This window comes from Cervus canadensis, chromosome 23 (assembly GCF_019320065.1).
Source record: "Cervus canadensis isolate Bull #8, Minnesota chromosome 23, ASM1932006v1, whole genome shotgun sequence".
Classification (NCBI taxonomy): domain Eukaryota; kingdom Metazoa; phylum Chordata; class Mammalia; order Artiodactyla; family Cervidae; genus Cervus; species Cervus canadensis.
In genome coordinates, this window is record NC_057408.1 from 13,201,518 (window position 1) to 13,215,700 (window position 14,183).

The following is a 14,183-nucleotide window of genomic DNA, read 5'->3' on the forward strand; positions in this document are numbered from 1 at the left end:
TAGAGACAGAAAATAGAAGCTACCAGGGGCTGGGGGTGGGGGCAGTGGGGATGGGCAGTTATGATATAACGGGTACAGACTTTTGGTCTGGGTTGGTGATTGACTGCCCATTTCTAGAGCTAAAAACAACTCATCCGTGAGTGTACCCTTGCAATATAACCAACCATCCCAGAGCCTATACCCCAACTACCTCTTTGACTGGGTTCTCTGGCTCTGGTTCACTGTGGACTTGCCCCAACCAGCTCAGGGCAGGTAGCAGACAACCAAGGACACCCTCAACACCCCCGAACCTGTTGACTTATTCAACCCAGCCCGTCTCACGCCTATTGGCCCTGCCTTGCTTATTCTTTCCCAGAGAAACCACCGTGACGACTCCAGCCCCCACTCTCCACCGCTGTGTTCTGACCCTCCACGATCTTCTTGCCTGTTCCCACAAACTTGGTGTGGTGTTGCCCCACCTCGTGGGTAAACAGTAAAAAAAACTCATCTTTTCAAAGACAGTTGTTTCCTGATCTATTGGCCTTTACTAATGCGAATACTTATTAATGCTATATTTTAAAACAATGGAAACACTGATTAAAAAAAAAGATTTAAATGGCAAGAACAATGATGTCTGTTGTAACATCTGTGAATCAGGACTGAACCATGCTGCTCTTTTCATTGGCTTTTTACATTCATCCTATATGAATGTCAGGCTTCCTCAGTGGCTCAGTGGTAAAGAGTCCACCTACAATACAGGAGACTCAATGCAGGACACTTGAGTTCGATCTCTGGATTGGGAAGATCCCCTGGAGAAGGAAATGGCAACCCACTCCAGTATTCTTGCCTGGAGAATTCCACGGACAGACAGGCCCGGCGGGCTACAGTCCATGGGGTCGCAGAGAGTCAGACACGTCTGAATACACTGACTGGGATAGGAATGTCATCGGTTTCTTTCTTCTGTGAGAAGGAACCTGAGGTCCAGAGAAGGCAGTTGCCCAACGTTACCAGCCAGTGGCTTAGATGGAAAGTGAATTTGAGTTTTTAACTCGGAGAAGGTAAGATTAGGGCAACAGGAGAAGTAGAAACTCCTACAACAGAGAAGATTGAGACTGTGATGTCACAGAGGCTAAGAAGAGAGATTCAGTGATATCAATAATCAAGTAGTATCAATAATTTTCCTTGCTTAGGACGTAAAGAACCAGTTTTTGTTAGTGCCTACTGGTGATGGTTAAAAATTGAATAACGATTTTTGTCTTGCTATTAACATTAGGTATGTGTTTTACTCGGGATCTGAAAAGAGAAGGATTTTGTCCAGTCACAAATCAGCCTTGGTAGAGGAGAAGGGTTGAGCCTCACAGTGGATACCACCGCAAGTTAATAAAACACCTGCTAGGACGGGGTTAACAGACCTGTACGTAGCTGCAGTATCTCACGACCAAGGTCATTCCCATCAGTTTGTACCAGGTGACATACAAACTGGGTGCTACCTTTGAAGTTTTCAGATCAATTGTTTCCATGGGCAACAGTGCAGGCTTAGATCTGATTGTTAATGGGGCTTCCTAAAGGTCAGCTCAAAATAGAAGAAACCTGAGGCATTTTGTTTCTGGGGTATTACTGAATTCCTTGACTGACTAAATTCTGTTTTCAGCAATATGACTCACGATACCACTAGGATCTTCAAGCCCTATTCAAGCTCCACTGGGTGGAACAGCCGTGGCAAGTCTTCACCATACACTCTTGGAATCACGTGTTTCGGGGTGTCTTTTTACTGACCAGCTAATACAGAAGTTCAGAGGAAGCAACTAACGTGAGAGTCACAGAAATGGACATATACCTGACGATACTAGTAGCATCTGACACCAGGTAACATAGCCAGTGATAGGTGTGACACACGCCCTTAATGTACCTCTCAGCATCCAACCTTCCCTTTTTGCTAATGAGCCAAATGATGGGCGGAGGAAGCCTGACAGTGTACCCGCCTAATTAATCGCTTTCCCAACTCTTTTGTGGGTACGGTTGGACTTGTTAACGCAGTTCAGAGCAGTGACAGGTAAGGAGAAATCTGTTGGGAGGTTTCTGGGAAAGCTTTTCCTTTTCTGATGAAAGAAAGGCAGTAAATCCAGAGCTTCTCCCTCTGATGGTGACCCAATATCCATTCTCCTGGGGATATACATTTATGCTGTCTAGGTTTTGACTGTTAATAAACAAAGCTGTTATGAACATTATTGGGAAAATCTTTGTAAATAAATGTTTCCCTTTCCCTTGGGGAGATAATTAGGAGCAGAATTGTTGGGTCACAGATTAGGTTTATGATTCATTTCTTCAGTAATGTACGAGCATTCCAGTTGCTCCAGATCCTCACCGGTATTTAAGCTTGTAAGCCTTTTAAGATTTAGCCATCTGGAAGGCAATGGTGTCTTATTGTGATTTAAATTTGCATTTCCCTGATGAGTCATGGTGATGAGCACTTTTTCATGAGTTTATTGGCCATTTGGTATCTTTTTTGTTGTTGTTGTGAAGATGGCAAAAACCACAAGATGGGAACAGCCAGAATTCTGTCGTCAGTGCTTAGAGAACCATCTGACCAGCACAGGCTGCAATGAGAGTGAGAAATAAACTTCAGTTTTGCTAATCTACTGCAATTCTGTTTCATATGTTTTGAAAGTTGAATTGTATATTAACATAAATTATACCTCAATAAACCTAATTAAAAAAAATAAAAAGAATGGTGGAGGAGAGGTGCATCCCGAGAAGACAGGAATGCTCAGCCAACCTGGAACTCCAAGCGTGGCTCCCGGGCTTCTGGGTCCTGACCTGTGGGGATTTACTCCTTCGCCCCACTTTTATTAACTAAATGGTGATTCTTGCTAGAATGTTTGACGTGCCAGAATGAATTCAGGTTTGCGAGGAGAAACTGAACTACAGACATGCAGATGTGCCGGAATGACGTAAAACCGTCAAGAACCCCAGCTCTCCTCTGTCAAACCAGGAGACTCGGTCTCAGACCTCAGAGCCCCGCAGGGCACACTGCCCAGGAGGGCTGATTCTAGACTTGACCTGGCTGCCAGCAGAACTCAGTTGAGATCTTCGGGAAGTGGGCTAGGCAGAAGTATCTCAACCCTTCTGAACTGTCCTCAGCTGAACTTTCCTCCACTCCCCAAGGTCTGCTAAGCTCTATTTGAAGAGCTTGCAATTTAAAGAAGTGAAGGGTCTGGGAGGGGTAAGTTAGGAGTGTGGGATTAACAAATATACACTAAACAGATACACACAAAGTAATCAACAACGATTTACTGAGTAGCACAGGGAAGTATATTCAATATCCTTTAATAACCTATAATGGAAAAGAATGAAAAAAAGAGAAAAAATGTACACATGGAACGGAGGTACTGTGTTGTACACCTGAAACTCACACAATATCATAAATCAACTGAAATCCAATAAAAAATACTGCCTAAGGACGTGGAGAGGCAGCAAACACATGCAGCTGAAAAGGAAAAACATTTTCTCCAGGGCTAAGCCAAGTCCTGGGGTTAGAACTTGTTAGTGGAGCCCACCTGCTAGCCTTTTAAATAGATAAAAGACTTTTCAGTCTGCCACCATGACAAACTACTCCATCCCCCTCCACCATTCTCCCTCATCCCGCTCTCCGCCTCACCCCCAAAACCCTACCATTAAATAGGCCCTTTTCAGACGGGAATTCAATTCAAGCACAGTCATTAGGAAAACCCTGCCCTGTCTCTGTGGTTACTGACAACTCCCTTTGTGTAAATCTCATTAAATCAAACCAGGGACTCCCAGTTTTTTATGGCAAATCCTAGGAAGAGAAAGGGATGTTGATTTTAGAAATAATGTTGCAAATCTCAGGTGTGAGACCTCTTCGGATTGGAAAGTAATATTATTTATCTCCCTGAAACCACTAATAAATCATCCATGAAAAACTGATAATGGTTTTTGTCGCCAAGCGTCCTTTTTCTACAGTGGTAGAGTTCTTTGTGTTTCTCTTTTCCAGAACAGAAGGCTTTCTTTGACAAGCTATCTTATTTTCATGTCTTTATGAAGACAAATGAAATTACTAAAAGTATTGAAGACTATTTTCAATCCATTTTTATCCCATACATTTTTGGTACTTAGGAGCAATTTGCTTCTCATTTGAAAAGAAAAATGTTTCTTATTCAAAGCATAAGCAACAGTGGGTGTTCCTTATACTCTAAAAGGCTTGAAATGTAAAATGGTTCTCATATAAAACTGGAGACAACAGAAAGACTGCCCTATGACAGAGCAGTATACAATATAAAATACTTACACATTTAACAACTTCTTCGCCAAGAGGTTGTGTTACCTGCTATTATCCTCCCCCCCCCACCTTTAATTTTGTTATTTCTGTTTTAAAATTTCCAAAGTCCTTAACTATAAAAACAGTCCTCTTCTCTCATGTCTTTTTCTGTCAAAGGATATATATAGCTTGAAGTGAAGTCACTCAGTCTTTGAGACCCCGTGGACTGTAGCCCACCAGGCTTCTCTGTCCATGGGATTCTCCAGGCAAGAATACTGGAGTGGATTGCCATTTCCTTCTCCAGGGGATCTTCCTGACCCAGGGATCGAACCCAAGTCTCCCTCATTGCAAGCAGACGCTTTAACCTCTGAGCCACCAGGGAAGCCCATATATAGCTTAGACATTTCCTTACCATCAAATGCACAAATAGTCCATACTGGGCCCTATTCTGGGTACTACCCGAAAAATGCTGTGATGAGACCCACCCTGTGGGCTTTTGTTTGGATATGCCTCTCTCTGCTGAATGGAGGCTCTTCCCTGCCACTGCGCCAAGTCCTAGTGACAAGCTCCTTGGGGGCTTCACTGAAAGGATTAGCTTCCACCCACTCCTCAGTCTTAAAGACATCTTTCTCATGCTCCGCCTTGCTTGAATTCAGGGCAGATTTCCTGACTTTGACCCTGGTTGCTGCAATCAATGACAGATGGTCAAGATAGGAAAGAGACTGATAACCGGGATGAGGATGAAAGTTCACGAGGAGCACTCTCCAGGCACAGAGCTGGGACACAGGGTCTGAAGGCCACACTCAGCCCTCAGCCGCATCCTTTCACCTCCAGGCACCCCGGGTGCTGCCCGCCCGCCTCCCACCCCAAGGTGGTGCTAGTTTTTCCCCTTGTACTTCTGCGCGCCTATGTCATCCGCCCAGTTACTGCATAGCGTTGTTTCCTTTGTCTTTTATCCTGCACCCGACTGTAGGTCTTCTTCTTCTTAGTGGTCCTCCAGCCCCGACCCACCGCTCTGCCCAGGATGTGCTTTCATAAACGTGACCAGAATCTCTTCTTTTCCATGACAGGTAGTATCAACGGAACATCCATACCTGAGAACTAGAGCTGTTGGAACTCAAGTCAGACATCCTCTATAGCAAGAGGATAACCTGGTAGAATAATCTTCCAGACAGAGATAAATAAAGAGAGATCTCAATCAGAACTAGGAATATCTTTACCTTGAAGGAGAGAGGAAAGACCTAGGAAGGCCTTCTGGGGCTTAAGAGTGGAGGAAGGAATGTTAGACAAAAGGAGGGGGAGGGGAGGGCAGCGGGAAGAGGATTAGGCAGGCACACCCTCTGGAGAGATTACACCCTGATTAGCACGACCAGATGAATATTTATGAGGGCGGCGCTGATTGTATTACGAGGGGATCATTTGAATAATCATGAATATGTTTCCATGCATTTGGACCTAATGGGACGGTTTTCAGTCTTTAATGAGGCATTGGCGCGTGTTTGCAGAGGGGGCGGGGGTGGGGAGGGGAGGGGGGCCGGAGAGAGGGGGATGAACAATACAGGTCACGAGGCTTCTGCACGTGTATTTTTTCACTGTCCCGCTCTCTTCTCCCTGCAGTCGTGTCCATGTAGACCTGGGGGAACGTCTAAGATCTGTACCGGGTGCCTGTCGGAGCAGAGGTTAAAATGGTTTTGCTGTTTTTTTTTTTCTAAACCTACTTTGAGCCTGAACCGGGCGGAGTGGAGGGGAGGAGCGTAGCTGCATCTCACGCAGATTTGTGAAACTGAGTTTGTGGGCGGTTGAGTGACTTTTCCAAGGCCACAAAGGTAGAGAAGGGCTGAGCCAAGACTTCAGATCACCTCCTGGGTCACTCCCAAGTGCACGTAAGGGTGACTCTGCCGCCCCTTCGCTGGGTAGGTGCTGGGTGTTTATTGGTATTGTCCTGCCATAATGGTTAATAGATTGGCCCCTTTCATAAGCAAAACATAACCGTTGGAATGTTAAACGGTTTGTTTTGTTAACTGGGTTGAGGAAAGCACCCATTTCTTTTACCTTTCCGACCCCAGCAGGATGCCCATAAATGACAGCGATTGTTTGGAAAGAAGAGCTCGCAGGAGGGCAGATGGCTGGAGGCAGGAAAGGCTTAGCGGGATGGAAGCGTGCGTTTGTCCCTGAGTTGTCGGATGGGCAGGGAGGAGCTGGGGGCGAGGAGGAGGGCTGCGACCACGTGGAGAAGGTTCCACCCAACCGAGATGGGCTCACCTCTCGGAAAGACACATGGAACCGGCCCCGTATAAAGCAGGGGCATCAACCAGATTGCCTACTCGGTTATTTTCTACCGAGAGAAACCGAGCCCTCCCTCGGCCGGGCGTGCTCCTGCGGGCGGTAAGTGCGAGCGAGACGCAAGGGCTCTGGAGCTGAGCGAGCCTGCGTCCAAATCTCAGCTCTTCGGCATGGCTGCATTCTGACCCTGGGCAGGCCCCTCGGCTCGGCTTTCTCGGCTGGAAGGCAGGCTGTGTGCAAGGCCCGAACGCGATGCAGACCCACACTTGGGAGCTTTATTAGCCTCTCCCTGCAGGCGGAAGCAGAACTGCACGCGGAGAGCGGGCCCGGCGGGAACCGGGGCGGGGGAGATCAGCGCGTGGTTCAGGGGTGCAGCCTCGCCTCCGCGGGCCCCTCCCGCCCCGGAAGGCTCTGGGCCGCGCGGCGTCAAAGCAACATTCCGACCCGAGCTGAGCACTCCCGGGTTCTGAGCGAACCAACCCCCTTTCTTTGATGGACACATTCTTTCTTTAGATATGCTAATAGCTAGTCTGGCGTGGGTCAGCTTTGCCTCTTAAGGGGACTTCACCTATCTCAGGTCTTTTCTATTAGACGTTTAACTAGTTTATCTCAGAAGAGTAGTTTTAACCTTATTTCCGAGTTCTTTCAGGGGTACCCCGGCCTGGTGACCTCCTACCCTGATCTGACCCCATTCACCCCAATACCTACCGGGACCTTGGGATTTTTTTTTTTTTTAACAGTAGAAAATACATCGCACTTTCCTAATCTATGAACTGGGTTGTTCCGTGAGTTGTTGAGAAGAATATGTGAAGTTATCCTTGAAGAAGGATTAAATGAGAAAATCCTGAATCCCACAGCCTACTGTGTATGGTGGTGCTCTGCTAAGTCGCTCAGTCGTGTCTGACTCTCTGCAACCCCATGGACTGTAGCCCGCCAGGCTCCTCTGTCCATGCGATTCTCCAGGCAAGAATCCTGGAGTGGGTTGCTATGCCCTTCTCCAGAATATCTTCCCAACACAGGGATCGAACCCAGGTCTCGTGCATTGCAGGGAGATTCTTTTACCATCTGAGCCACCAGGGAAGCCCATGGTGGATAGTAGGCATTCAATAAATGTGTTGAATGAGTGAATGAATAACTATTACCTTTGATTATTGGGACTTCCCTGGTGGTTCGAATGGTAAAAGTCTTCCTGCAATGCAAGAGACCAGGCTTGGATCCCTGGGTGGGGAAGATCCCCTGGAGAAGAAAATGGCAACCCACTCCAGGATTCTTGCCTGGCGAATCCCATGGACAGAGGAGCCTGGCGGGCTACAGTCCATGGGGTCACAGAGAGTCAGACATGACTGAGCATAGCACAGTAGACCATGTAAGGGAGTTGGATTTTATCATAGGTGCCATGACTGTTTAGGAGACACAGGTTAACAATCTTGATAAAGGTTACTCAGGGTTTTCAAGCTTGGGCTCCTTGAGGAGTAGTGGTCAATATAAGACAGGAAGGAAGAGGGCAGGGCAAAACCCTTAAGGAAAGATACAGCCCTTGAGAAAAAACTGATTAGAACTGATTAGGCCTGTTGCAGAAAGGGGGAGCCCTTCCAGGGCCCGAAACTGGGCTCTTGTCTAACACTCGGAAATGAACTGTCCGAGGAGATATATGTGCTGACAAAGCAAGAGATCTTATTGGGAAGGGGCGCCCGGGTGGAGAGTGGGAGGGTGAGGGGACCCAGGAGGACTGCTCTGTCGCATGGCTTGCAATCTCGGGTTTTATGGTGACGCGATTAGCTTCCCGGTTGTCTTTAGCTGATCATTCTGACTCAGAGTCCTTCCTGGTGGTGCACGCCTTGTTCAGCCAAGATGGATGCCAGAGAGAAGGATTCTGGGAGGTGGTCGGACCTGTGGTGTCTCCTTTTGACCTTTCCCAAACGCTTCTGGTTGGTGGAGGGTTATTAGCTCCCTGTTCCTTACCAGGACCTATTGTCGTAAAACAACTCATGCAAATGGTTACTATGGTGCCTGGCCGGGGTGGGTGGTTTCAATCAGTGTGCTTCCCCTAACAGGCGAAGGCAGAAAATTTGACTTCCAGTAGATGTTGTTGTTCAGTTGATAAGTCATGTCCGATTCTTTGTGACCCCATGCACTGCAGGACACCAGGCTTTCCTGTCCTTCACTATCTCCTGGAGTTTGCTCAAACTCATGTCCATTGAGTTGGTAATGCCATCCAACCACCTCATCCTCTGTCACCCCCTTTTCCTTTTGTCTTCAATTTTCCTAGCATCAGGGTCTTTTCCAGTGAGCCTGCTCTTCTCATCAAGTGGCCAAAGTATTGGAGCTTCAGCACCAGTCCTTGCAAAAAATGTTCAGGGTTGATTTCCTTGAGGATTGACTGGTTTGATCTCCTTAAATACATTAGCATATGCTAAATGACACACTCACAGGTACCATGATGGTTCTGAGGCTGACCATGAAAGGCCAGGAACTAGGAAATCCCCACCTCTTCCTCCATAAATAGTTGGAATAATCCTCCCACTCTGTAGGCTATGAAATTACCCAGCCCATAAAAACTGACGATACCATATTTCAGGCTGAGCTAGCCTTTTGAGACAGGCCACGTTCTGTGGTGTTGGAGAAGACTCTTGGGAGTCCCTTGGACTGCAAGGAGATACAACCAGTCCATCCTAAAGGAAGTCAGTCCTGAATATTCATTGGAAGGACTGATGCTGAAGCTGAAGCTCCAATACTTTGGCCACCTGATGCGAAGAACTGACTCACTGGAAAAGACCCTGATGCTGGGAAAGATCGACGGCGAGAGAAGGGGACGACAGAGGATGAGATGGTTGGATGGCATCACCGACTCGATGGACATGAGTTTGAGAGTTGGTGATGGACAGGGAGGCCTGGGGTGCTGCAGTCCGTGGGGTCACACAGAATCGGACCTGACTGAGCGACTGAACTGAACCTGAACTGAACGTTCTCTCTCTCTCAGTAAACCTGCTTTCACTTCACCATGCTCGATCTTGAATTCTTTCCTGTGCAAAGCCAAGGACCCTCACTTGGTGGCCCATCCCAGGGACTCACCAAGACCTGATGGTCTTCGTGCCCTCCTGACTTTTCCTTTGATTATTAAAAATTTTTGTTGTTGTTTTTTTGTTTGTTTCAATTGTTTGTTAACAGACCAGATTACAAAAATAATTCTGGTAGATAACTTAGTTCATCCTTCTAATAAGCCTGTTGATCTGGTCTTCCTGATTATTAAAATTTAACTCACAGTTCTCCAGGCAGAACCCTCTTGCCCACTGGCCTGTATTGTTCATAAGGGTCTTATATTAATAAATTTGCTTCTTACCTATCACTTTGCCTCTTGCTGACTTCCATCTGTGCCAGGACATAAAGATGGGCTTCCCAGTTGGTTCAGTGGTAAAGCATTTGCCTGCCCATGGAGGAGACATGGGTTCAGTCCCTGGGTCAGGAAGATCCCCTGGAGGAGGAAATGGCAACTCACTCCAGTCTTCTTGCTTGAAAAATCCCAGACAGAGGAGCCTGGCGGGCTACAGTCCATGCAGTCTTAGGAGTCGGACACGACTGAGCACGCCTGTGCCAAACAGAAAGTATGAGTTTCATTAAGTTGTGAAATGAGTTGTGCGGTTTTGGTTGGAAGATTACTTCAGAGTTTGAGTCCCTTCTGAGGTGTGGCTTCAAATAGAACATGGCGCCTGGCTACCTGGGAATGAACGCTGACTGCATCACTCCAGGCTGCGAGCTGGAGAAAGTTCCCCAGGCTCATGTGTGAACTGAGATAATCACAGGTGTGTGTGAGAATGTGGGTTAAATGAGATAATACCGCACAGAGCAAGATACTTAGAACAATGCCTGGCCTGGAGTCAAGGCTGGGTACGTGTTGGCTATTATCCTTGCTTACTATGACTCACACATGGAGAAGCCAGGGGTCTGAGGAATGTAGCGGGAGGGGGAAGTTTACAAAAGGCCTGATGATGAAAACTCCAGGAGCTTGGAGCTCCTCCTGTTCGTTTAGTCACGGTTCTTACAGACTTGGTTACTTGGTTTCAGTAGCTGATGAGAAACAGGAGATGCCTGAAGTAGGTTCCCTAGGAGAGGCAGAAGTAACTCCCAGCGGCTCAAGGAAAATCAAAGTGCCACAAGGAACAGATGCAAGAACTACAAGAATTATAGCCGACTGGCAAACTGTGGGCCTTGAGGGTAGAGGGTGAAAGTCCTACACAACCAAAGCACACGAAAACCTCCGCTGTATTCTAGTACAGTTATCGACAACATAAAGACTGTGTTCAGAATATGGCTCACCCGTGAAGGTGGGAGTACGTTTTACGAACTTTAGAAGTAATGTTAGGTTGGACAGAACACAGGAGATTCGCAAGAGATCCAAGGGTAAACAGCGCGGTGTACCTCATCTCATTCTATAAACCTTAGGTCCAAGCTGCCTGGCCGTTGAGGTCTTGCACCTGTTTTGACCTTTTCTTTAATGGGGTTGTTTCTTGGATCTTTGAAATTTTCCTGGTGGGCTTTGAGTAGCCGTCTGTCCCAGTTAACCTCACTTTCTTCCTGAATGGTACCACTGTACTGGTGGTATTTGATCATTTACTTCAAGACATCCTGAGATAGGCATGACTCATAATTACACTCTAGGATGAAGAGACAGTAAAGCTTAAAGGAACTAACAAGAAAAAAATACATGGCAATTATTTGTATAAAGGCAGATGTTTCATTTTTTTTTTTCTCCATATGGTTGGGATGTGGGACAGGCATAAGAAAAGGAAAACTTGGTTTCCTTTTTGAGTGAAAACTCTTAAAATTCAAACCATGGCAAGAAATACTAATTTTCTTCTGCTGGATGGAAAAGGTGTGCTTTCTGAGTTTCTACCACCCTTTCTGGCTTTCTGCCTCTGGAAAAGACCCATAAGTGGAATGCCACGGGTCACAAGAGTTACTTAGCTGAGTAAATACACATGAGTGATTGGGGGGAGAATTACAAAGTCTTCTCTAAGTAACCGAGTCAAAACTAACAATACTCAGTTGTCAGAACATCAAATGAAGCTGCCCAAGCTATCACCCTAGACACGGCCAAGTATTTTAAAGACTCACTGCTGAGGACAATATTGGATGGATGTAGTGTTGTTTTCTAGCTTATGGGAACAAGAGTGCCATAGAGGAGTAACAGAGGGAATGCAGTTGGGGAAGGAAATCCAGTGATTGTAGAAGGGGAATACTTGGCAAGACAAGGAATGGACTGGGGTTTCAGTTTTGTTTTGTTTTTTAAAGGATTTGGTTTTTACTGCCAACTTTATGGCTCAATTCTGATTCGAATCAGTAGGATTTGTAAGCTGTCCTTTGACTGGGGTTTGTCAGTTTGGTATGTACTGGTGGTCTTAATTCAGTGTCTGGACCAGAAAGCAAATGTTTTCATCTTGGGAATCCCCGTTACAATTGAAAATTTTCCAAGGAGACAGTAGGAGCCAGATGGGAATGCAGCATGCACTGCCCTGTTAGCCCCGAGTCTCCGGTTGGTGCCCTATTGCTTTATGCTTTCTTCTTTCATTCTGAACACAGATGAGCGCCTACTGTGTGCCCTGCCTGATGAGACTCCGGAGCACTAGATACTGGGGATTTGAAGCAGGGGTTCCCACAAGCCACATCTTTGCTTCAAGGAGCTCGCATTCAAACGGGAGGGAAAGGAATGAAAGATGTAATAATTACGGCTGCCAAATTTAGCAAATAAAAATAAAAACACCCAGTTAACCTTGAATTTCAGATGAACAATGAATTTTCAAGTATAAGTAGGTTCCACAGATGGCCTGTATTTTGTCTGGCAACTTTCAGTATAATGCCGGGGACAGATAAGTGCTGTGGGGCAAATAATTAGGAGAGCAAAGGGCTAGCGAAAGATCGAGGGGACACTTTTAGTTAGGGTGGGATGGGACGTTCCCTCTGACAAGGGGACGTGGAGCAGAGAGACACGGATGAAGGAGACACGGATGAAGTGAGGGAGGGGGCCAGGCTGGTAAACCATCCGTGGAAAGCCATCCAAGCGAACACAGCGCCGCAGAGACCCCGAGGTTCAACGCCAGGATCGCCTTACACTGAGCCCTGCATCAGTGAGCACTTAAAGACTGAAGTTAGCTGACTCGGGCTCAGTCCACGGTTCTATCAGCCACTCAAGTTGTTTAGTCGCTAAGTCGTGTCCGGCTCTTTCGAGACCCCGTGGACTGTAGCCCACCAGGCTTCTCTGTCCATGGGATTCTCCAGGCAAGAAGATGAGTGGGTTGCCATTTCCTCCTCCAGGGGAACTTCCCAACCCAGGGGTTGAGCCCAAGTCTCCTGCATTGGCAGGCAGGTTCTTTACCACTGAGCCCAGAGAAGACCTCATGTCACACCCTCATCCTACGATAGGTGTATTACTGAAGTCTAAGGTGTTGGGGGGAGGGGGCGGAGGGAAGAAAAGGACAAAGAATGGGAAGGAAGTGGGATAGTATGTGGAACGCTTGCACTTGGCACCGAGAATGGAATTCAGCCTCAGAGTTCCACACACAGGGAGAGGTCCTGGGGGATCTTACGCTACTACCTTGCTCTACGTTAGAGAGCTCTGCTGGGCTCTCCCAACAGCAGGCGCTGTTAGGTGGAAGGGCTGCTTTAAATCCCATTCTGCAGGCAGAATAGTTTGGTATGAGGTGAACACCCCTATTATTTCTCCACTTGCAGGCACGCTTCACGACTGTAGCATCGGCTATCAGAAAGTGGCCAGGATAACAGATCAAGAGTGGTTTACCGAATGCTACCTAAAGAGCCAAAGCTCTAAAGCAAAGGGAAACCCACCTTGGCTTTATATTTGTTCAAGGGCTTTGGCTATTATATTCTAAGTGCTTATTCATATCCTGGGGCTTCCCCAGTGGTGCCAATGGTAAAGAATCCATCTGCCAATGCAGGAGACATAAGAGACTTGGGTTCGCTCCCTGGGTCGGGAAGATCCCATGGAGGAGGAAATGGCAACCCACTCCAGTGTTCTTGCCTGGAGAATCCCATGGACAGAGGAGCCTGGTGGACTGCAGTCCATGGGGTCACACAGAGTTACACTACTGAAATGACTTAGCAGACACACATTCGTCCCTTAGCTAGGATAGTAATCAAGAAGGGAAGTTGTTTCTTCTGTGACAAGCTTCCTAGCAGAAACAATATAAATACTTTAACACAAAAGGAACAGCTTGAGAGAAGGAAAAGGGAAACAGAGATCTTTTCTCAGATCCACCCTGTGTCCCGTGTGCCCACCCGATCATGGAGGCGTCCTCGATGGTCCTGATTTGACAGATGGCAACGCTTTCCCCTGCTTTTGTCAAGATTCTTTGGATTTCATGACCCTATGGACTGACTGTAGCCCTCCAGGCTCCTCTGTCTATGGGATTCTCCAGGCAAGAATACTGGAGTGGGTAGCCATTCCCTTCTCCAGGGGATCTTCCTGACCCAGGGATTGAACCCAGGTCTCCTGCATTGCAGGTGAATTATTATCCGTCTGAGCCATCAGGGAAGCTCAAGGATAAAGGGATCAGACCTTTTTTTTTTTTTTTTTTAGTGGAGATTGTTCTTACTTACTCAAATACTTTATTATTTAGCAGGTGCCAGAGAG